General features: G+C 33.5%; 1 protein-coding gene and 1 long non-coding RNA gene across 4 annotated transcripts in view; one reads left to right on the forward strand and one right to left on the reverse strand.

Annotated features, from left to right (window-relative positions):
• Positions 1 to 1,057: 1,057 nt before the first annotated feature.
• Positions 1,058 to 24,306, forward strand: part of LOC143258657 (uncharacterized) — a 40,699-nt gene continuing 17,450 nt past the window's right edge. The window contains exons 1-2 of one of the 2 annotated variants that reach the window (XM_076517952.1): positions 1,058 to 15,342; positions 23,098 to 23,841. The gene's annotated coding sequence lies outside the window, so the exon portion shown is untranslated. The remainder of the gene's footprint in view (positions 15,343 to 23,097; positions 23,842 to 24,306) is intronic. The other variant, XM_076517953.1, reaches the window with a different exon arrangement.
• On the reverse strand, positions 17,984 to 20,600 carry LOC143258658 (uncharacterized). 2 transcript variants are annotated; one of them, XR_013032448.1, is made up of 3 exons: positions 20,259 to 20,562; positions 18,960 to 19,082; positions 17,984 to 18,253 (listed from the first exon to the last, which is right to left on the reverse strand). It is a non-coding gene; the product is annotated as an uncharacterized LOC143258658 (long non-coding RNA). The 2 variants fall into 2 exon arrangements; XR_013032447.1 differs by lacking the exon at positions 18,960 to 19,082 and having other exon boundaries at positions 20,259 to 20,600.

Here is a 24,306-nt window from a genome sequence, read left to right on the forward strand (position 1 = left end):
GAATCAATCTTCCATCAGAACTGCTTCCATTTCATTAACATTGCTTGGAGGTGAATCATATGTTACAAAATGTCATCATAGAACAATCCCATACATGCTCAACTTGATCAGTTCTTACAATGCACTGGCCAAGCCATATGCATTATACCATCTTCTGCTGGGAAGTTGTTAACTATCTGAGAATGGCAGAGATACCACTAATAGGTAAAAGACTCTATCCTGTGTTTGATTTTTATAGTGTCATGTTAGAGCACATAAATGCTTGTAGCCACTAATATTAATTCTTCTTTCAACTAGTATGCCACTGCTGTATGCATGTTTTTGTTAAAATTGGATGGGGTTCTGCTCATTCCTTGTGTGCCTGCCTACATTGCTCTTTTCTGACTGTAGTGTCAGGCATGATTTTATGTCGGAACATGACATTCACCTAAATTTTTGAGCATTTTGCTTGTTCTTCATGTAATTCAAGAATGACTTCTTGTAGCATAAAGGGAAACCTTGTGGAACATGTTTCATACAATTTACATGCTGACTTCACATTAGTTCTCTGTTGTTTCAGTTTGGAGCATGAAGTTTGTGTTGAACCAATATGGTCAACATTGTTATTGATAATAGTGTACTCTCTCCATACTTGTCAAATAGCCAACTGTATTGACATTAACCTAATCAGTATGAAACTTTAAATGTTTAATGAACTATAAACGGTGATATTTTTTATTAGCAATGTAGTTGTAAGTAGGAGAAGAAAAAGTATTGCAAATTTCGAATTCAACTGTTAGTGTTCAAGGCAGTTATTTGATTTTATACCAAAAAAATGTTGTGCTTCAAACCTGATGTTTTATGCAGGCAATTCAAAGGTGGAATAAGTCTCCAAAACAAAGTACCATAATCCCTCAACATTTACTTAAACAATGTAATAGTTAAATTAATAAAAATGTGTTATGAAAACTTAAAGTATATCTCCCATACCCAGAGATGTCTTGTGGCAGGAGAAGTTGTAAAACAACTATGAATTTGTACAGGATGTAGCATATGAAACATGACAATTACAATTTCTGTTTTTCAAATAGCCTAGTTATGGTCCTATCATCTGCAACAGCAAGAAACCATAGTTAATGACAGTACTTGTTGAGAGTAACCTTTGCTACTTTTCAGCGTATTATCATCAATCACCCTTATCTCCTTGATTACATACACGTGCGTGATTCTAAGTTATTTTATATCTGATCTGTGCAGCTACTGTAATTATGATCACAGTTGACTATTTGACAGCATTGTGGCAACAAGACCAAAGATTCTTTAACAACACTCAAAAATACTCCTAATGCTGATGAAAACAGTAGTGATAGTACTAGTAGCTTGTTACTTGGTCACTATTTTCAAACAGAAAATGAAGAAAGGATGCATAATTTGATTTGAAGATTGAAAAATAAAATCAATTTATGTGATTGTTACTGTGAAACTTAGAATCTCGAACTGCTCATAACTCCCATCAAGAGAAAACGCGTATTTGACCTGATACGTATTATAATTTATATCGGTTTAGCCTCCAGTTTATTACAATACATATTACAATTTCAAATTGTCTGAAACTGAGTTAAATTGTAATTTAAATCTAAAGTTCATTGAGTGTTGAGGTGTATAAAAATTATTACATTTGCCAGCAAGATTGATACACAATTTTCTTTAATATATTTTAATGTGCAAACAATAATATAATTTATTATAACAATTATTACGAATAATGATTTATATATAAAAAAAAGTTACAAACAGTATTGAACCTTTATCTGGTATAGAACGGAATATTTTATCAATGGTTCGGGATAGGCGAATTAATTAAGTTTATCATTAACTTAATGCCAAAATCTGTGCAGTTTATTTTACGGGCAGCTAGTTAACTCTTCACTGATCACGTGAGTTTTTTACCGCTGAGGTTATCTAATGTTTTCCTAGAAATAACTTCCGATAGTAATCTGCTGAAGTTAAATGGTTTGTAATGTTCGAAATCTATAAATGTTCCTGGTTAAATGCCTGTAATTTTCCGATTAATAGGCGTTAATCACAGATGGCTTTTGAAGTTTATAAAATACGCTAGTGCACTCGTAAGACGTATTGTTTATTCTCACACTCGAGAATCTCCAAATTTAGGGAATAGATGGGGATTTTGCAATATACATTTAACAGCATAAGTTACGTGCACTTCTGAATAAAAATTAAGATAAATGTATAATAGTAAATCCATTAAATCTCTCGTAATAATAATGAAAAACAAAAAATATAATACAGAGTGAACACACTTCCGAGATTTCTACCTTGTGTTCCTCATAATTTTGACCCCAATGTCGTGATATTTAACTGGTTAGGCCTTTGTAAAACTTAACATGTGAATCTACGTTAGTTCTTTGTCTTAAATTATGCAAGGTATTTTCATTAAAAATCATTGTTAACCATGGACAAATAAACGGTATAATATATATATATATATACAAGTGTTGTTTTTTTACAACACCGTGCATGAGTTGGATATAATTTCCTATCTCTCTGTAGTAATAACACAAGTAACAGTGACATGCACACACAGCTAAAAATGTGGAGAATGTTCTGAGATACGGCGCGAACCTCAAACTTTCCCATCTACTATTCAGCAAGTTGACTTATAGGATGCATCTAACCAGGCACAGATAGCCAAACTGGTTTGTGCCATAAAATACTAAATCAAGCATTTAATCAACTATGAAATTAGTGGTAATGGTAATAAAGAAAATACAAGAAATAGCACAAATAAAATATTAATACACACTACAAAAAGAAGTAAAAACTCTAATTTGTAATGTTTTAGCCATAACATTCATATCGTAGAAAGTATAGGGCACTTCTTCTGATCAACTGGAAAAGGTAACTGTTATCGAACAGATTAGAAATCTATAGACTTCACAGGACCGGCTGGTATATCAGGTACCAATGAGATGCACTTTATTCATATCAAGAAATAAAATAGATGACTTGCAACGATATGAAGAACGTCTTTAGTGAACCAACATAAGGTATAGCGCTGCTTCATAAATGATGCATCTCAAATGTTTGTTTATTTCTAATACTCGTGCAACTGCCATCTGCGTTAATCATTCTAATTCTAAACTGACAGACTAGAGGGAATGCAGATTGATTCAACACCAACTCTTGGACTACTCTATTCAAATAGGGAGCTTTAACACTCACTTTAGTAATATTTCCATGGCACCGAAGTGCAGCGCGAGATATTGTAGTAGCGTGACGAAAATGCTGTTATCTACATTACTTTAATACTTATTTTTAGCAATAATATATTTAGTTAAAGAAAATAAGTAGCCTTGAAAATATATTAACTGTTGTAAGATTGTTCTTTACGATGTCTGCACTAAAATGGATACATTGACAAATAGGTTTAGTACAGTTCATAGTTTCAAACAATATCTGATGTACCTTATGAATTTAACAGTTATTTAGAGCTACTCCTGTGTTCAGGCAATGTAGAAGCTTTTTGTTTTCAGTTAAAGGCAAGGACTTGCTTCAGTTTGATCCATAAAAACACTCCTTTTCCGAGAAATTTGAAATGCCCATGTAAGTGAGTGGTCCGGGAACAATTTCTAACAACATTTATCTGCACAGATATGACACACATAAGGGTAGTAGAAATATAGTGTGACCAGGAATAGGTATTGATGAAAGAACTGACCTGTACATTTTACTCAGTGGTGCTATTAATGCCACAAATTATAGGTGTTGTCATAGGCCTTTGCAATTGCCCTTGGCCTCAGTCAAAATGATGACAATGACCACCCAATTGTACTGAACTGATTTACTGGAAAAGAAAATTACCGAATGAAGTAACCTGCATGATCACCAGATGTTACCATTAAAAATGTATGAAATGCTCTTAAAAGGCGCGTCTATTCCGTCAAATGTCTACAGATATTAAGATATCCTGAAAACAGTTTTCTACTAAGAGATGGTTTATAATACCTTAGACCCTTGTCAGCATTTTTATTTTAATAATATAATGTTGTAACTAGATCACAATTCAACAAAATAATTGGGTACTTACTAGTTGTTCATTTGCAATTAATTTATAAATTGGCAAATTTTGTATTCAGTTAACCAAGCAAAAAAATCGGCGAGTCAATATGATTTTATTAACGCGTTTACAAAAGTTTAACTATTCGTAATATTCCAAATATTACGTAGATTACAGAGTGGTTCAAATAACTTTATGCCAGTTTGTTGATCGTCAACTTACTGGCGCCATTAAGCATCTGGGTAATTGTAAAGTATATTGCTAGTTGGCTACTTTCTTTACAAAATAATAGTGAAATGCGATAAGTCAGTTTCTCTGATGTGATACACAAACTAATCTTTGCAGGCTGTCCGAAAAGTCTGGAACCATAAATGATTTGCAGATTTTGTTTAATTTCAGATACGTGAATGACACCTTCTCAGGACATTGATTGGCAGACATGTTTCCAAGGAATAAACCCCAAGATCTCCGAACTTGACTTCCATGCATTTTTTTTCTTTCTGGTCACTGCTCAAACCATGAGTGAATAATGAGAAGATAAAAAACACCGAAAATCTGAAACAATGAATTTGCGACGGGTGTCGCACCATTCTCAATGACAGGAATATGCTTCGCATTGTTTAAAGAGAATGGAAATATTGTCTTCAAACTTGTTTCAACTTACAAGAGCAGCTTGTAAAATATATTTTGTAAAATTAATTGCAGTGCTTATGGTTTCAGAATTTTAGGACACCCTGTATATGTGTTAAGTACACTGTTGTTTCCGCTTATCGTTTCGAGCGGTGTACCATTAAAAACTTGTTAAGTTTTCGACAACTAGCTTTATACTTTGTATTAGCCACAGAAACGTGTAGGTATTTGTAAATTATAATGGTACCCAATGATAGTCAAAAACGTTTTTAAATTTCTAACAAGAAAGTCGTTTCAGGAGCTTGACCAAATTTGTGCTTTATCAAGACTGTAGTGTAGTTTAGAGGTGTTAACTAAAAAATAGCATATACATGAACTTACTTAAGTCAAAGTACATAATATATATATATATATGTTTTAGATTTCTATAATTGAATATATTTGCATTATCTAACTTGTAAAAATATTTTTATTTGTATGCTGTATTCTTTTAAAAATACAATTGCTATAAGATAAGAGCGATTTCCAGATGGAGGTAAAATAAATTAAAATATACGATCCTTTACGTGATGCCAAAATTGTAGGTAATTAATGATATTAATATTACTGGTCCTTTTCCTTTAGTCTTCCAATTTCCAATATTTTATCACTGTAGCTTGCAGGCCCATTTAAATAAGGAATATGGCAGCAATTGTTCGTACCTAAATTACATAACACACTTAAAATATTTGATCACTTCTCGTCTCAAATCTTACATTTGTTCTGCTTTAGTATTTGTGAGCAAATGAGGATGGGGAAACATTTATAGAAATATAACCTTGGAATACAGAAAAGCAAACAAGTAATAGAAAAAATGAATATAATACTTTAATGCATTATGTCCTTTGGTATATAATGGTGTCAGCGAAAACTGAGTTAGATAACGATAAATGTGGCTCACTTTTAGCTATCTTATGTTTTGACATCTTATAAGATACCTTTTTTACATGGTTATATGCACCAGCAGAAAATTCCTCTTGGAAAACACAAGTCTTTAGACGAGCGGTTTAAAAGCTAAAATACGTTATACCACTTCTTAATATAAAACCTAAATATTTATAACTCTGTTATTTTTGATGAAGCGTTAGATACTTGTTAAGTGTTGATCTAGTGATTATCGTACTGGTCTGAGTATCACAAGGTTCTAGGTTCGCACTACGATATCGTTGAAGAGTTAGTCCTATAATTCGGTTCAAAGAGCCAGACAATATTCTCGAAATGAAGTATTTTTTGAGTGGTTGCTTTCCACCTAGTTGCGCAAAATCAGGGACGGCTTAGCCTGAACTATAGGGGTATCTGACTTCGCCGCTTAGCTCGTGATGTATAATGTACTGTTAAAGTTCGAAGTACAAATACTCGTGAGATATCTATGGGTAGATATTATTTGGCCTTCTTTTAAAATATATTATTTAATATCTTACTTAGTAACTCAAACTAAACGTTCCCAGTGACTGAATAGTACAACAAGAGTTTACTCTTCCATAACCACACAACCACGAAAATGAAAACGTATTTAAAGTTATTTATTTAGATACTTTAACAAAATATTTTCATCTTGTCGTTTGTGTATGGTTATTCTGAAAATAAGTATCTGATGTCTTAAAATTACGAGCTTGAATGGTCGATCTCTTGAAGCTCTGTTGCTCACAGATGAGAAAAACAAAAGAGTGTTTTAATAGCTCATTACTTAACATTCTGTCAAACATCCATGGTGAAAGTAGGTTAAAGAAAGGTAAATATGATCATGTTTTATTTTACTATAATTTTACATTAAAGAGGCTGTTTTTGTGTGTTGTTTTTATATCTGTCCTCGTGTATATAGATGACCGACGAACTGGCACAAAAATGCCTTCAGGTTAGTAACCAGTGGGCCGAAACCTTTTTTTCTTTCAAAGAAAGAAATGAATTGTCCAATCCACAACAAAGAAGAAATAAATGTAAAAAGCAGCAACTGAAAGTTAAGTGTCCCTTTCTTTATATTTCTTTATCTTTTATTTGTTTGTTTACTTCAGTACTAACTACACACTGGGCTAACTGTACCCTGTCCGTTGGTGTGGGTCAACTTCACAATTCTAGTGTTATGCGCCCTGAAGTTTACTGATGAGTCTCCGAGAGACATTTATTGGAAGTAATTTTGTAAATTAATTATAACTTAAGTGTTATTACGCCACTGTGTTTTGCTTACTTAACATTTTATCTATTTTTACCAGTTTATAATCATTTTTGAAAGATGTCAATTTACGTGTTTTAGTGACTGATTTAACAGCACAGAGATACGTAGTTAACTAGTTTATTTTAAATATGTTAATTAAAGTAAAGATATTAAGAACCAACTAACTGATTAATATATTATTGTTTGTTATTAAGAATGAAACTACACAAAGGGTTATCTGTGCTCTGCTCACCACTAGTATCGAAATTCGGTTTCTAACGGTCAAAGACCGCAGATATGCCGTTGTGCCAGTGTGGAGGGATAATTAATATAACAAGTGTAGAACATTTTTTTATTTGTCCATTTTTTAATTTTCCCATATTAATCTATTTAATTATTTACTTTTCTTAAAGATAATACCTCAGATTTATTTTTATGTCTAAAGACATAAAAAGGTCAATAGGTAGATTTCTTTTATGATATTTATTATTACAGAAACCAAACAAAAAGTTAGACCACCAAGACAAGTACGTTATTACACAGGGTGTTCAGACTGACCTTTATGATGTCAGAAGTATAACTTAATAAAAAAAAATCATTTTATGCATTATAGAACGTGTAACAACAATAAAGAAACGTCATAATTTCTTTGAAAACACTTCTTAAACAGTCTACATTTTACTTGTACATCATATTCTTAATACTGTATCGGCTTCCTCATTATGCTCACACAAATTATCTAACAGCTGATTCTTATATTTCAATCCCTCTTCGATTTACTTATATATCTTAACGTGTCATGAAGTACTGTTTTAAGATGTCTTTCTGTTAAAATCTAGTTCGACATTGAAAACTGTGGACTTAGCATTAAAATAAATTATCAGAAAAATTGGGAGTTTTTAAAATTCTGACAGTGGTATATTTTGTCTTTTAGTTTCAGGAATAATACTTTAGAAAAAATAAAGTTTTCTTAGAGATAAAGTGTTCAAATGTGTTGAAAAGGCCTTTATATAAAAATCGTTTTTACATACGCCACATATGTGTTGCTACACAACAGCATATTTTCTACTATTTTCTTTCTGTTAACCCCATTAATTTAAAATTGGTGTAAAAATAAATTCAAAATTTTAGCGTATTTCAATAAGATATTACTTGAATACTAACTCCGATTTTGACGTTTGGTCATTCATCTTGTTACTCATGCCTTACGTTTATGACGTTAAGAGAAGTTAAAGCTAAAATTCATGAATAAATTTTAAAATCGAAGAGCTGGAACTTCTGAAAAATGGACTCGTATATGGAGACAAACACGAGTTGAAATGCAAGTAAGAACAATGATGGTTAATTATGAAAGAAAATACTGACTCCCTTAACAACAAAATTAGAGAAGCTGTTATTAGTGAACTGTATTCTTTGTAACAAACTGTCGTGACACTCTATTTAAGTAGGCTAACGATAATCTTGCAATACAAAGGTAGGACGCAATTATGTACTTAATATTAATTTCATCTCTACAAAGTGGATAATAATGTCGATTGTATTGTTTATAGGCTCTTTGCAAGGCTCGTGCTAGTTATAGCTGACAAGAGTATATAGAAATACTGATAATGTTAAAATAAATGTAATATATATCTCACTCTTGGCAGGTTAGTATATGTCACCTAAAATGTAATTTTATACTGAACTTTTATTCTTTTTTTGTTTGTAAAAAGGAACCTGCTCGATAGTTTTAAACAAGGTGCTGGATCGGGAGTGGCTTACCGCTAGTATGCCAGCAGTTTAAACAGAAGATTCATTGTTTGAGCTCGTGATATGCCACTATTTAAAAGCTAGGCTAGATAATCATTTGAGTAAATATAATACTCAGACCTAATGAATGCCAAATGAGCCATAGTGAAACGTTGTCAAGTTTAATTAATGCTCTAGAACTTTTCTTTGGGTAATGTAATGAGAGTCTGATGTTATTCAAGTATAAGGTCGTGGTTACTAGCTAACAATTAACAACTTGTCAGGACAGAAATTATATAACTTAATCTTATACTTATAATATTGACAGGTAGTTTGTCAATGGAAAACAACACGGGAAAAGAAAAAAGCCTGACAAGAAAAATACTTATACCAGTAAACAAACCAGTTCTCTGTAATGGATTAACAGGCATAACAACAATTTTTATGCTTAGGATACATAGAAAAGCAATTAAAAATAAAAATATTGGGAGAGTTACCAAGCTATCAGACATTTATAAAACATCAACAAAGTACCGCCTAACTACTTAATGTATCTAAAATATTTGATTTTAGCTTTTGTTGCTCCTACAATTCACAAACTGCATTAATATATTTTTGGTTTTCGAATTTATCCAAAATGGTTTGATTATAACAACAACAGATATTATGTAATTAATTAACCGTATCTTAGAGACGTTATGGTCTAATCTTAGATATACTCGTCATATCATTAATTTAAGCAAATTTTTCTGTTGGGTAGTAGTCATATGAACTCTTTAAATATTTATATAAATATACTTTCTGTTTATTAAACCTAGATTATTACACACTTTTCAGACTATTAAATAAAGATAATTTTTACTGTAGTGAGTCTAGGTTATGTAAAAGTGTTAAACATGCTTTGTTTAAACGCATAATGCATGCTGCATCACAACAGATGCGAATAACGGCTCTACAGATAACTTGTTTAGCACTTACATGTATTTAATTGATGGCAAATACACGACCATTCAACAATGTAATGCCTCCCTGGATAGGCTTATAGCTGTAAGAAAAATGACACAAACATTTCGAGGTAGGGTAGTTGAAAAGCGAAATTATTAAACCGAGACCGGCAAAACAAACTGTATTACAAAGAAAACCTTCAGTGTTTTCCATGAAAGCAAAAACACACAACAAAGCGTTCAAAACAACAACGGGTTCCAAGATTACTCCCTAAACCAATCTATAACAGCATTTTCATCAGCAAGATGAAGGTTATGGCTAATTTCCGGGATATTTTGTTTATAGTTTAGATATCATGAGCCAGTGTATTACTGACTAGATCATTTTTGAAAGTTTAGGAAACAATTAGTGTTAAAACGCGAATGACCCAAAAAGTGTGATAATAACTGATAAGTCAGTTTGTGACATAAGTGGACTTATTGTTGATTTAGCAAGTTTATTAGTCGGTTCTCTGTTACTTTGGTTTTAGGAATTCTGAGTTTGGCTTTCAGCAAAATACTAGAGAAAGTCTCATAAATAGCATAGACATTATGACGTAAGTGAAATTGGTGCATTTACGCCTACTGTAGTACTCTGAACTTAGTTCTGTCAGCGAGAGTTAATTGAGCTATCTGCCGAATAATAAAATCACTTTCGTTATCTGGTTTGGTTTTTTGGAATTTCGCACAAAGCTACTCTAGGGTTATCTGTGCTAGCCGTCCCTAATTTAGCAGTGTAAGACTAGAGGGAAGGCAGCTAGTCATCACCACCCACCGCCAACTCTTGGGCTACTCTTTTACCAACGAATAGTGGGATTGACCGTAACATTATAACGCCACCACGGCTGGGAGAGCGAGCATGTTTGGCGCGACTCGGAATGCGAACCCGCGACCCTCAGATTACGAAGCGCACGCCTTAACGCGCTAGGCCATGCCAACTTTCGTTATCAAATTTATTACATGCAGGAATATCGTGTGTTTTTCTACTTACTTTAGTAATATAAGAATTTTTTGCACTTTTTGTTTGTTTAATTTATATTCAGTTTTAGCCTTAACTATAGTCAAGAAAGTATTTGAGATTGCTTTGTTTAAGTTTCTTTGTTCTCTAACGTAAATAATTCTTGTTCGGCTAGAGAGGATATTACAGTAATAAATAGTATCCGGGTTCTAAAGATTAATGAATGTAGTATACTCTGCTGGCGACTCGTTCAGCGCCTCAAAGAAACCAAGGTGGAGAGGTAACTTTGTCGGGCTTAACGAAAAACTGATCTTACACTTTGAATTCAGGTACGTCTTAATAATTCAGCTATATTTGAAGTTCTTTGAATAAATGACTACTTTGAGCTCATCACGTTTAGTTCAAAAAGTGTATCGCATGAGAAGGGAAGCGGTGGAGCTAATCACAGTCCAGTAGAAGTGAATATCTTTTTGCAAATGCAGATAAGTACACTACATTTTACTTTTGTATGTTCTATAGCAAAAGATGACCTAGATCAGTTCCTACAGTATTTGAGACAGGTCACGTCCTTGAATGGGTGAATACAGGAACTGGTTGTGCAGTGCTTTGTCCTGTGCTTAGATGGTCCAGTTTATGATATTGTTGTACGTTTGGATCAAGAACAGGAGGAAAACTGGGAAACAGTTGTGTATGCTTTAATAGTTCAACTCAACGGAGAACCAACTGGGCTAAATTAAATGCTTAGAAGAAGACTGGCATTGATGGATTGGTGACTTGAAGAAGTGCTATCCAACCAAGCTGTGTTCCAGTGAGCGAGTAAAACTATGCAGTCTGCCCAAGGGATACATGCTACGACAAGGCTCATCAATGGGCTTTGTACCACTCACAAGGGTACATGCCACCACAAGGTTCAGCCACAGCTGATGACTCAACCAGAACAATGTCTAGGTCTGGAAGAAAAATATATTTACTTAAATTATGGATTAATAGGACACTGGTGAAGGAATGGTTCTTATTTTGCTATGCAGTAAATATAGTAAGACTATCAATTCTAGACTACAACTCACCCAATGCCAACCAATTCACAGTGTAAGTACTTTGCTGAGCAGCAAAGAAGCAAGGATATCCATACCAGATGTTGAATTAGCACATCTGGAATGACCAGCAACAAGTGGAGGACGTTGTAGAAAATGTTTCGGAAAAGTGACTGGGCCCATTTAAAGCTTTGCAATTGATTCGGAGGAGCACAGTAGACAGCTTACACCGAAGAGTTTTGTGCTTAGCTCAGCTCTGTCAGTGCTTGATGGGGCTTGGTATGTGACGATAAGAGTACAAGAGCAAGAGGTTGATTTTCCGGTAGATACAGGACTGGTGAGGCTTCTTAAAGAAGATCTCCGATTTAGTTTAGGAGGTGGCTTCTACAGAATGAAAGCACTCTTTCATAATATCAGATCTGAAATCATTATTCTTGGGATGGACATACTTTAGAGTTTTTCCGTCTAATTTTCCTGTGAAATGGGCGAGTTGATATTTTGCAGGAAAGTTGTCTAGTGCTACCCAGATCAGTCCCAGCAATAGTGAACTGCACGAGTGTATGCAATAAAAGAAATGGCAGTATTTCCATGTACACAATTAGTGTTTTGTGTTTTAATTCCGAAAAATGTAATGTGTTGGTGTTGTGTAATGTGGTCATAGAAGTCACATATCATTAGCCTGAGAAGTGATCTATCTGACAAGGGATGAAGTCTTGATGTTGCTTTGTAGCCATGATCACCAGTTGTTCTGCTGATCGCTGGGTGGAATGATTATAGGTATGGCGAGGAAGAAGCAAATAAAATGTTATCAATACATCTGTGATTGTTGGTTGATCATCATGTCAACAATCTTGACTAAACAAAGTAAAAGTAACTCATTGTAATTGTGGGACCAGGTGGCAAGTTGGGTCAAACAACAATTGTTTAGCACCAAATAGGCACAAACGACACGCTTGATAAAGCAATCTTTTTACCAGCTTCTTTGAAGCAAGAGTAATGTTGCTAGTACTGAAATATAACAGATGCTGCAGATTAAAGTTATACAACCTTCAGATAGTGCTTGGTCATTTTTCAGTAGACATTGTCAGGGAAAAGAGAGGTACAGCAAGGTTCCAAACGAATTTTCAATTTACCCTCTTCTATCTGAGAGTGATTCATTATAAAGAGCACTTTTTTTTTCTTTTTAGTTTTAACATTACCTATGTCTTACGCCATGTCCAAAGTATAGTATCATAATGGCACATTTCTGAGAGTAATTCATTACAAAGTGCGTATTTTTCTTAGTTTTAGCTTTATCTATGACTTAAGCCATGCCCAAAGTGTTGTATTATAATGACAGCCAAACATGCTCTAAGTAGCGTTACTCACCAGGTTTCACAAAGAGCGAAACATGTAACTATGGTTATGATAGGAAAAATCTAGGCCTGACGTACAAATCTTTCTTATTGCATTTCAGTTAGAGTAAACAAAAAAAAACAAAAAAAAAAAAACGAAGCACACGTTTCTTTCCGACAATTTAAAACAAAAGCTAATACATCAAATATACGCGCAGAAACAAGCATAGGTGGAAAATGTTACTGTTGTAACAGTATTCACAAAAACAACAACACATATTTCGTATTCAAGTAAATTAAAATGAATGCCATATATTACTTTTCTACTTAAAATAGTTCACATTATAACACTTATTTTCAAGCAGTGGGATAATATAAATAGCGTTTCAATCAGTAGTGAGTCTTTCATATCCTAGCCGACTTGATGAGCCCCGGTACTGAGCGAAAGGACTCGTAGGCACTGGGTAAACCTATTCAGATATAGTGTATTATAAGTAAATATTTTGGACAGTTTATATAGGAGAAACAGCTTGTCGTCTCGAGGACTAAACATTAAACATCTGAGTGATATACGAAGACAAGGTGAAAATCGTTATTGTGACATAGTGATAGGGCTCAAATAAACACCTTCAGACATTATCAAAAGATAACACTTTGAAATCTAATTAGCTCAAAATTTAGGTATTTTTTCTACTCATACAACTTAAACGGACTATTCTCTTTGATTTTTAACACACATATACTCCACATTTATTACAAGTTTGAATGTATTGTTCACTTATGCCCTAGCTCTGGGCATGGTATCTGTAGCTCCTCCGCAGCCCAGAAAGACCGTAAGTTCTACAACTGCCGTTGGTTTTGTGCTCACCATCCTTGGTTTTTTCTTGTTAATGATCCATCAGCCATAATGTGCTTCTCAAAATTGTCATTTTGTTGTTGTTTCTTTTCCCACGTAGTCATTCTAATTTAACTATTACGAGTGGGGATGAAAAGAAAAGGTTTTTTTTTTCTGAACTCCCCAGTAAAATTTAACCTTAAACTTTCAGTTTCTGATAAACGTTTGAAACCAATTTTATTATCATTGGGTTTTTTTAAGCTTAAAGGTTTTTAATTGGTTTGCCACTTTTAGCTGTCGAAAACGTCACGTCACGTTTTTAGTTAGCGCACTGTTTTCTTCTTACCTCAGTGTTCAGGATAAGGAAGTTTACAGTTATAAATCAAGTATGTTATTTGTTCTCTCACGATTATACTTTAGACGTGTCGATGCCATTACTCACAGACACGTTATTCCCTACATATAAACTAATGTCAAATTTGGGAAAAGTTTGGTGTTTTCATGAGGATTTCGAATCCCATAAAGTAACATACGTCTGAAAAGATTTCCACTGTTTTATTTTATTTTTGGGATTTGAAGTCCTGACAGTTGTTGAAGAACATAATAGTAAACACTGCAAACAACACAGTAACTTCTTCTTTCCCAAAGTCTGCTTATTCAGTTTATTTTCAATGCACGTATACACATATCCTGACTTCGCTAGGTCTTTGTGATTACAATGGAATAGTGTTGAGATTCTTTATAACAAATTATCTATATAATCCGTTCTTATTGATTAATACATTCGTTTCCGTTTGACCTGAATTTATTAATTATACACAAAAAGTGGGACATTTTCAAACAATACAGATTTGTAACAACGATTATAATTACTTAACCTTTTTCTAAAACTCAAACAACGCTTTATTCTCGGAGAAAAGAAAGTAAACTAAATTATCATTCGTCTAAAGTTTCTGAAATCAGGCTTATACGAGTAATTGATGGATTATTTGTTTAGCTAGTATCGTATACGAACATATGTATACCTACAGCAATTGTGCTGGCGTGACCTACCATTTCACGGTGAGATAAAAATCTGTTTTTTATCATTATAATGAAGCTTAGTTATCGTAAGATTGTAAAGATAGTGTTAAATGAGTGAGCTTTTGTGTTCTCACTCATTTGTATATTATTTTTGTTAGGCATAAACTTTCGAAATAGCATCAAAGAAGAACTACTTTCTAGTGCATTTTGTAAAATAAAACTACAGTGTAATAAACTTATGCAAATATTATCGCTAAGTTTGTTTCTTAATTTTTTTTAAATTAAACATTCCTAATATTAAGGTGAAAACATAGCACACTAATAGGGACATTTGTTTTTGAATTAACATCTTTTTAGTGTTGAGCGAAGTTTAACGTGTCTTATATTTCATTTTGTCATTTTTTATGCTTTCCAGTTGCACAGTGGAACGTCTGTGAACTTGCAGCACTAGAAAATGGGTTTTGTTACTTATGGTGAGAGAAGCACAGATAGCGCTTTATGTGGCCTTGTGCTTGACCACAAACAGGTCATTTTCGACATGTCAGTTTTGTTTGAGAAATTATATGCAAGTATGTATCTCTTTCTATATATATATATAATTTGTTTTTTTAACCCAAAAACAAGCCGAAACAAATACAAATTAAACATAAAACGCTCCATAAACTGAAAAAATCCCAGGGTATAAGCTACATTGTGGGATTATAAAATGTACTCTACGTTTTGGGGATGACTGCGAAAGAGGAACCACATAACGGTGAGGATACACTGTCTATCAGTCTTAACCTCAATTTGCCAGTCACACATAAGAAATAAAGAATAGTAAGAGATATACAATTAGGAGTAGAAATAGAAATTAGGAGAGCGAGATGGGGGCGCTCAAGCCCACAATGTCCCACATCTATATCACCCTTAACTGCCTGCAGACAGTTGTGGAAAGTGACTGCTTTCCCAAGTAAAGAATTAATTGAAATAAAAATGAAGAAAAAGGTACTACCAATTCGGAGTAGGTAAGGTGAAAACTTACCTCTTGATGTTAACATTACAGCCCCTATCGTGCTGTCAGTTAGTGCCTTTCTACCATATTGAGGGCTGGAATGCTAACTTCACGAAGTAAGTTTTCATCTTACTTACTCTCAAATGGTAGTACCTTGTTTCTTTAATTTTTATTTTAATTAATTCTTCACTTGAGAGATCAGTCACCTTTTTACAACTGTCTGCAGGCAGTTAAGGGTGATATATATACTGCTGGCCAAAATCTTAAGGCCAATGAGCATTAAGAATAAATATGCATTTTACGTTGTAAGACTCAACCATTTATTTGAGTAGAGCTTCGAAAGATGAAAATAAGAAAAGGGAAAATAAAAATAAAATCGTTTTAGCATTTAATAGGGAAAATGTGAACACTATGAAATTAGTCTGGTCAAAAGTTTAAGACCATAGTGAAACGAAGCGTTAATTGGTAAACACGTAACGAAATTTAGTCATTTGTGTTCAAGCATGAGCGTTGTCAACATCTCCCACTGACATTTCCTGTGTTACATTGGGTAAAAACATGGCAAAGGCTAAAAAATTGACAGAGTTTGAACGTGGCAGAATTGTCAAGCTGCAAAAGTAAGGTCTCTCTCAACGTGCCATCGCTGGTGAGATTGAGTATAGTAAAACTACTGTTGCAAATTTCTTAAAAGACCCTGAGGGATACGGAACGATAATTTCAAGTGGTCGGCCCAAGAAAATTTCGCCGGCGTTGAGCAGGAGGATTCGACAGGTTGTCCGGCAAGACACCAGCCGATCATCGAACCAGATTAAGGGCCTTTACGGACGCAAAATGCAGCTCAAGAACAATAAAACGGCATCTACGAGAGAAAGGCTTCAAAAACCGTAACCGTCTTCAAAGGCCACGCCTCCTTCCACACCACGAAACAGCTCGGTTAAACTTTGCTGAGAAGCACCAAACATTGGACGTGGAAAAATGGAAGAAGATTTTGTTCTCTGATGAGAAAAAATTTAACTTGGATGGACCAGATGGCTTTCAACGTTACTGGCACGATAAAGATATCCCACCGGAGACATTTTCTACACGACGCAGTGAAGGAGTTTACTTCACGATCTGGGGTGCTTTCTCCTTCCATGGAACAACGGAGCTTCACGTTATACAGGGGCGTCAAACAGCAGCTGGCAATATTGGCATGTTGAAGAGTGCATCCTTATTGACTGAAGGCCCTCGCTCGTGTGGAAGTGACTGGATCTTTCACCAGGACAATGCTGCAATCCACAATGCCCGCAGGACAAAGGACTTTTTCATGGCGAATAACGTAATTCTTTTGGACCATTCAGCGTGTTCGCCCGAACTGAACTCCATCGAAAATGTTTGAGGGTGGATGGCAAGGGAAGTCTATAGAGATGGACATCAATTCCAAACAGTGCATGATCTTCGTGAAGCCATATTCACCACTTGGAATAACATTCCAGACAGCCTTCTGCAAACGCTTATATCGACCATACCAAAGCGAATGTTCGAAGTTATTCGCAATGACGGCCGTGCAACTCACTACTGAGACCTCTTGTTGGGCATTTCCTACCCTGTTTAGGACTTCTTTTTGGTATGGTCTTATACTTTTGACCAGCTAGTATTTAGGCTAAATTCATAATGTTCACATTTTCCGTATTAAATGCTAAATTTTTTTTTATTTTATTTTTACTTTACTTATTTTCATCTTTCGAAGCTCTACTCAAATAAGTGTTTGAGTCTAACAATGCAAAATGCATATGTTTTCTTTATGTTCATTGGCCTTAAGATTTTGGCCAGCAGTGTATGTGAAACATTGTGGGCTTGAGCATTGATATCTCATTCTCCTAATTTCAATTTTTAATTATATATTTTTTGCTATCTTTTATTTCTTATGTGAGACTGTCGAATGGAGGTTAACACTGTTAGACGGTGTATTCTCACCGCTATGTAGGTCCTACTTCCTCTGTCACCCCCAAAACCCAGGATACATTTTATAATCCCACGTTGTAACTTGTATCCTAGGATCCTTTTAAAAATATGCAGCGTATTTTGTTTAATTTTAATGTGTTCTGTTTATTGGTTAAACATTTATGGTTATAATATATATATATATATAAGTAATACACTATAAAGTTAATTCAGCTATCTTCTTGATTAGTAAAAGTATCAAAACCTTTTACTGTATTGAAAAAATAAACAAATTAAGGAAAACTACGTTTTATTGTATTTTTCTAAAACACAAGAAAGACAGATCATAAAACTAATTACGTTACGTATCTTTGGTGCTTCTTTCATAATCCAATACTTTTGTCTTGCCTATAAAGTTGGTAATTTAGGTTTAGGATTGAAATAACAACAAGCGTTTTTTTCCTGTTTATAAATACCTGCCATTATCGTGACATAATAACACTTTGACATACGGGAGATAAGTGCACAAATATCACTAAGTCTTTCCTTTTCTTCAAAATTACCTGAAAAGAGATGAGCAAATATTTTTATTCTGTTAAGTGTCTGATTAAGATTTTTAAGTTTAAGTCCATAAGCTGTAAATAAACCAGCAAGAGAAGTAAATTATTTGAGAAGTAATAAGATATATTATAACACTTTTCTTTTAAAAATGTTTTTTTTTTGTCATACTAACAGGCGCAGGTACAGAAAGTTTTTGAAGGATGGGTTCAGCCTGTAAAAAGGCACATATATAAGAAATATGATACAGTCGTGATTTAACAATCTGATACGGATGCAGCAGTGTATCAGAGGAAAGTCGTTGATTCGATCAAGAGTTAACGCTGAAAATATAGCTTTCCGTAATATATTTGCTTTAAATTTTCACGATTTATTTTATCAAATGCTTTAATTTTTTGGTGTCTTATATTTATTGATTTAGGAATGCGATACTGATAAATCTTCGAAGTGGTATAATCCTTGCTTATTACAACAATTGCGTATGTGCATAAGAATAATTCATGTATATAAATTATGTATACACACAATAGTTTTGCATAGAAATATGATATATTTTTAGTACTAGATGTGTATTCATTTCACATAATATCACGTACAATTAAGACAACAATGACACTAAATTTTGTTCAGCATCGTTTTCGTTTGAATTTTGATCTGAATTAATACCTCAAGTAAAAACACTTCAACATAGACTTTGAAAAAATAAATTACTTTAGAGCTTCTGCCTTTAACTTGCCTCCTGCTAGTACAGCGGTATGTCTCCGGATTTACAACGCTAAAATCAGCGGTTCGATTCCCTTCGGTGGGCTGAGCAGATAGCCCGATGTGGCTTTGCTATAAGAAAAAAAACACACACACACACACACACGCCTTTAACTTTACAAAACAGGCTCGTTCCAAGGGACCGACCATGTAACCATTTTTACTTGAATATATTTTTAATGTTATAAATGTTAATGCAATATATGTGTGTCTTCTCCATATTTGACAGACTTTTAGTGAACATTACAAGTTGTTTATATACAAAGAATAATTTCAGTTATGTATTTTTTACTAAAAATTTTCCAATGAATATATCGAGTCCTTTTTATTTTGCCAGTTCGAGTGCAAAGTGATTTTCATGTTAATATTCCAAACATCTGAAATGTCAATTGCATAATATTTAAATCCTTCTAATTACGTTTCAAGTATTTTTCAATAAAATTTTATATTTTTAATTATCTCGCTAGTGGTACATAAGATTACGTGCCTGAGGTGCAAACAATGATATGTTTGATCAACCACTTAAGAGCTCTGTAGTCCAATAAATGAATACTGTAACCCTAGAACACTACAATTACCAAACACTTTCTAAACAAACGTGTTTTGCCTCCAGTTATCCCCCCCCCCCTATTCTCTGTTCAGGAAGGAATTACAGGATTTCTTGGTAGAACGAGAAGTTGAGCGTATTACCGTAAAATGTTCAATTGCAAAATGCCTAAAGTGTAATTTATTTTGAGGTAAACAGAAAACTTAATCTTTACGAGAAGTTGAGCGTATTACCGTAAAATGTTCAATTGCAAATTCGTTTAATAACGTATAAAAATACGTTACTAACGTGATAATTTAAACATGAAAAAGGAGAGAAATGAAAACAAAGTACTTATATTTTTCGGGTCGAGGGTGAAATTGAGATTGATTAGATAAATACAGGTTGTTGTGTGTTATTTATTACGATTCATAAGCTGTGTAATCCTATGTTCTTTGTTTGTCATAATCACAGAAAAAGAAGGAACTAGGAAATAAAGTACATATAATACTTAAGAAACGACACAGTTTCATACGAATTTTATAGGTGTGTTATATGTGTGTGTGTATATACGAAATTACACAAGGTAGATTATTGTGATAAAATATTTCACATAAAACTGTATGAAAACAAAATATTAAAGTAAAATTACGTGTCTTGACCTCACTAGCAGAAAGAAGTATATTTTTAAAGAGATCTCTATAGTTAGCATACTCACTGACCTTCGTGTTTAGCGAAGCAAAACATTGTAGAATAAAACAGGTTTATCGCTAGGTGTACTCCATGAACACTAGTGCATAAAGTTCATTCATAAGTTTTGAAAGTTATAACTCGTAAGCAATCTTAATAAACAAAACTTCATCAAATACATTAATATAATCGTTATCATTATTTTCTTATAGTTTTTAATGAGCAGTCATTCATTTATCACTTATAGTTTCTTGAACAATACTAAACTGCTGAATAGTATTCCTTTGATGGAGGTACACAGTAAATATTTGCGCTATGAAAACCGGTTTGATGTTGTGACGTCATGCAAGTGACGTCTATCGATCAACATGAGGTTCAGATGTTGTTCATTGGAACAAGCATAAAACATTCAAAACAAGAAACAAAGCTCGGTATCAGTGGCATGCATTTATTTAACTAACAAAGTAGTGACAAGATGTTTCAAATCTTGTTCTGTGCCTCACTTTAACGATACAGAGTTAATTATTTTTGTTGAAGAAAATATCTATGAGCCCAGAAACAGAAAACTGAATTGTTGTTGGTTTTTATAATCCAAACTAAACGATAGATACTATTCAGGATTTACGAAAATGTTAAAATAAAAAAATATATAAAATATTACTTTATGTGCATCTTCGAAATTCCGAACATTTTGTTTTGATTTTAGAATACAAAGACATAAAAGGCACAGAAGTAAAAATAAAATAATGTGTTTCATGTAAAATACTACAAAAAATATGTTGGAACATTACCTTTCTTTAGTGCTATCCACCTCCGGTTACCAGTTCCACTTTGTCACAGTCTATCATACAACTGAGTATTCTGAAATACGTGAGGTAATGTGTTTTGTTCTAGAACACATTGGCATAATGAAATCTGGTCATGAGCTTGCAGCTATCCGATTACGAGTCCAATGTATGAAGCCATGCTAAACCTTATACTACAGTGCAGCATACGTATTATTTACAACTTTATTCTTTCATTATGTTTGTTAAAGCAAAACATATAATACAATCCTTTGTAACTATCGTAACCTTGAATTAAAACAGCTGAGGAAGAAAGTTATAAAACTTAGTTAATGACGATATTTCAAAATTGACAACTTAGGTTTAATAAACGTTCAAATATAAAACGGCAATTCATTTGTCTGTTATTTAATCAATGTGAATGAAATATACGTGTTCTAGTCATGCGAAGAAATTCAGTTCTGTGGTTTGATGAGGTTGATGAGATTAGGTTATTAACATTTCTTTTTTTTTAATCTTTGTGCAAAGCTACAGAAAATTAACAATGGATAGGTGTCATTAATTTTATGCTCCTAAAATATAGTCAGATTGCAGCACACGCCGCCAGCTTTCTTGTTCTCTTGTCACGCACCCACAGTTCCAAATTGTGGAACTCATTTTTACTGTAGTAATACGCAAACCGTGAGTTATCGGATTCACAGTCTGGACACGTTAACTACTAGCTCACACTCGCTTCGCTGAGGGATAAGTGCATGAAATCATACGAAAAATTATTTTGCTTATTTAACAAAATAGCAATATTATTTCTTTGCTAATTACTTACTCCTCGTAGTTTGTCACTAAACAAACTAAAAATGAAGACCCTTTTGTTGCAGTCATTTCAAGTGTGATGATTTACAAGGGTCTGAATTGAGTTCTTCCGGACGTACTAGACTACAGGACTTTCTGACGCGAGATTCGTTTTCCTCTAGGCCTGGCATGGCCTAGCGCGTTAAGGCGTGCGCTTCGTAATCTGAGGGTCGCGGGTTCGCGCCCGAGTCGCGCCAAACATGCTCGCCCTCCCAGCCGTGGGGGCGTTATAATGTGACGGTCAATCCCACTATTCGTTGGTAAAAGAGTAGCCCAAGAGTTGGCGGTGGGTGGTGATGACTAGCTGCCTTCCCTCTAGTCTTACACTGCTAAATTAGGGACGGCTAGCACAGATAGCCCTCGAGTAGCTTTGTGCGAAATTCCAAAACAAACAAACGTTTTCCTCTATTTTATGATTATAAAAGCGTGTGTTCAGCACAAACTTTTAACGATATGAACATTGTGGAAGTAACACTTTAGACTTTAGAAGTTTAGTTATGAGAACTGTGAGAAACAAACCACTTTGCTACTTCAAATCAACATCCAAATTAATTGAATTGTTCTATGTTTTGATAAATATATTATAAGCTTATGCTTCATGTGTGCTTTTATATGTATATGATTGCACTATAATCCAATGTTTCGACTAATAGTACATATCTTCAAAGGGGAATTTCGACTACTAGAACAAATCTAAAGTGGCATTTGGAATTGCTAGCTAAGATATTAAAAATTCACAATTTAGAGACAACATTTTCAAACTCCTAGTCTAATTTTTCAAATTAAAATAAAGAAATATCTGATTCTATCAAATTAAATGAAAATCCTCTGATTTAATTTTATTTCAAAAAACTTTAATAAATAGCTTTGGATTTTTAAGTCAGAAAAAAAGAAAGAAAAACGGAGAGCATTACGCGGCTAAAACACTTTCATTCGAATATATTAATTCTAAATAGAATTATACAGACAAACAGAAAATATAGTTCATTTTCAATTTTTAAGTATTATGTTTCCTTCGAGTTAAGAGTTGAAGTAAAAAAAAAGGTTTTACTTCATGATATTATAAAAAAGAAGAGTGATGAAAAGTAACAATATAAAACCATCATGCATGAAAACTTAAAGTTAAGAGTAATATGAAAAAAAATCTTTAAAGCGGTCACTGTTAAGTAGAACGATTTTGTTTACCTTATACATACTTCTACTTGAATACCAATATTGTGCGATTGTTCTATTTCAGTAGCCCCGTTTGCTTTGATCCTACTGAATAGAGTCAAAGATCAGCCTCATTCTTCATTCAGTACCTTCCACGAGCTCAACAAGAGTTAGTAAATAAACAAGAGGATAAAGAAGGTGTGGTGGATCTAAACAAAAACTGGTCTACATAGCAAAAGCTACTTCCTGGTCCGTTGTTCTTGAAAGTGTATACAACTTAACAACAACAACAAATCTAGTGAGACCGACAGAAACAATGTCTACCATCATTGCTCATTAACTACTTGTAAATGTGTATAGCGAAAGCGATCTGTGTGTACATATACGTACAACATAATTAGGGGTAGCAAAATAATGTGCCTTGTTAATCACTTTCACTAGGCTAGAGAAGCAGATCACGTGAATAGTAATACAATGAAAAGGTGATGCCAAATTATAAGAGTATTCTTATACATAACAATGTACCGAAGAAATAATTATTAGAGACAGTGAAGATATTCATGTAAGAGCATCAGTAAGCGTGGATTTCTGTCGTTAGAATAAATTCTTACAGACGGCCCACTACATCTCAGCACAATCTTATTTACCTGCTAGCCAGTGACCTCAAGACCCATTTCGAAGAGAGATTAGTGGGCTTAGTAAGGTATAAAAACGCGAGCGTTTCTCAATTTGATCTACAACAAAAGTCTACAGTGTGTGTGCTACTGACAAAAACTAATTCCACTTGTGAAGGAAAATTTGAAATACGACATCTTTTTCTGATATTCAGGTATTTAAGTGACTATATTCTTACAGAGATATTAATTATATCATTTGTCTTGCATTATATAATAATTAAAATATAACATAACTACCACTTGAACGAATGTTGACTGTAAATAGTTGTATATATTCTGTATTTTAGAAAACGAGTAAACATTAAAAACATTTTGAACATTATTTTAAATTTAAATCTTAGGGAAGACATTTGTTTTGCAATTTTGTATGCTTTTAAAACTACAGTGTTAGTGCGAAATATATAATTACTTTTAATACACAAAATAAATTTCTTTTTTGATATTTTCATACATACGGCATTAGCGAGAGAGGAATATTTAGATTAAGATTAATAACAGTATTTTTAAGACAGTGTTATACTTAATGTTTTAAGATCCGTAAAAACATTACCAGTGCTAAGCCATATTTAATTAATTCCTTTATTCATCACTAATTTTGCTTTAGTTTAATGTTATAA

The sequence above is a fragment of the Tachypleus tridentatus genome, chromosome 8 (assembly GCF_004210375.1).
Source record: "Tachypleus tridentatus isolate NWPU-2018 chromosome 8, ASM421037v1, whole genome shotgun sequence".
Lineage (NCBI taxonomy): Eukaryota > Metazoa > Arthropoda > Merostomata > Xiphosura > Limulidae > Tachypleus > Tachypleus tridentatus.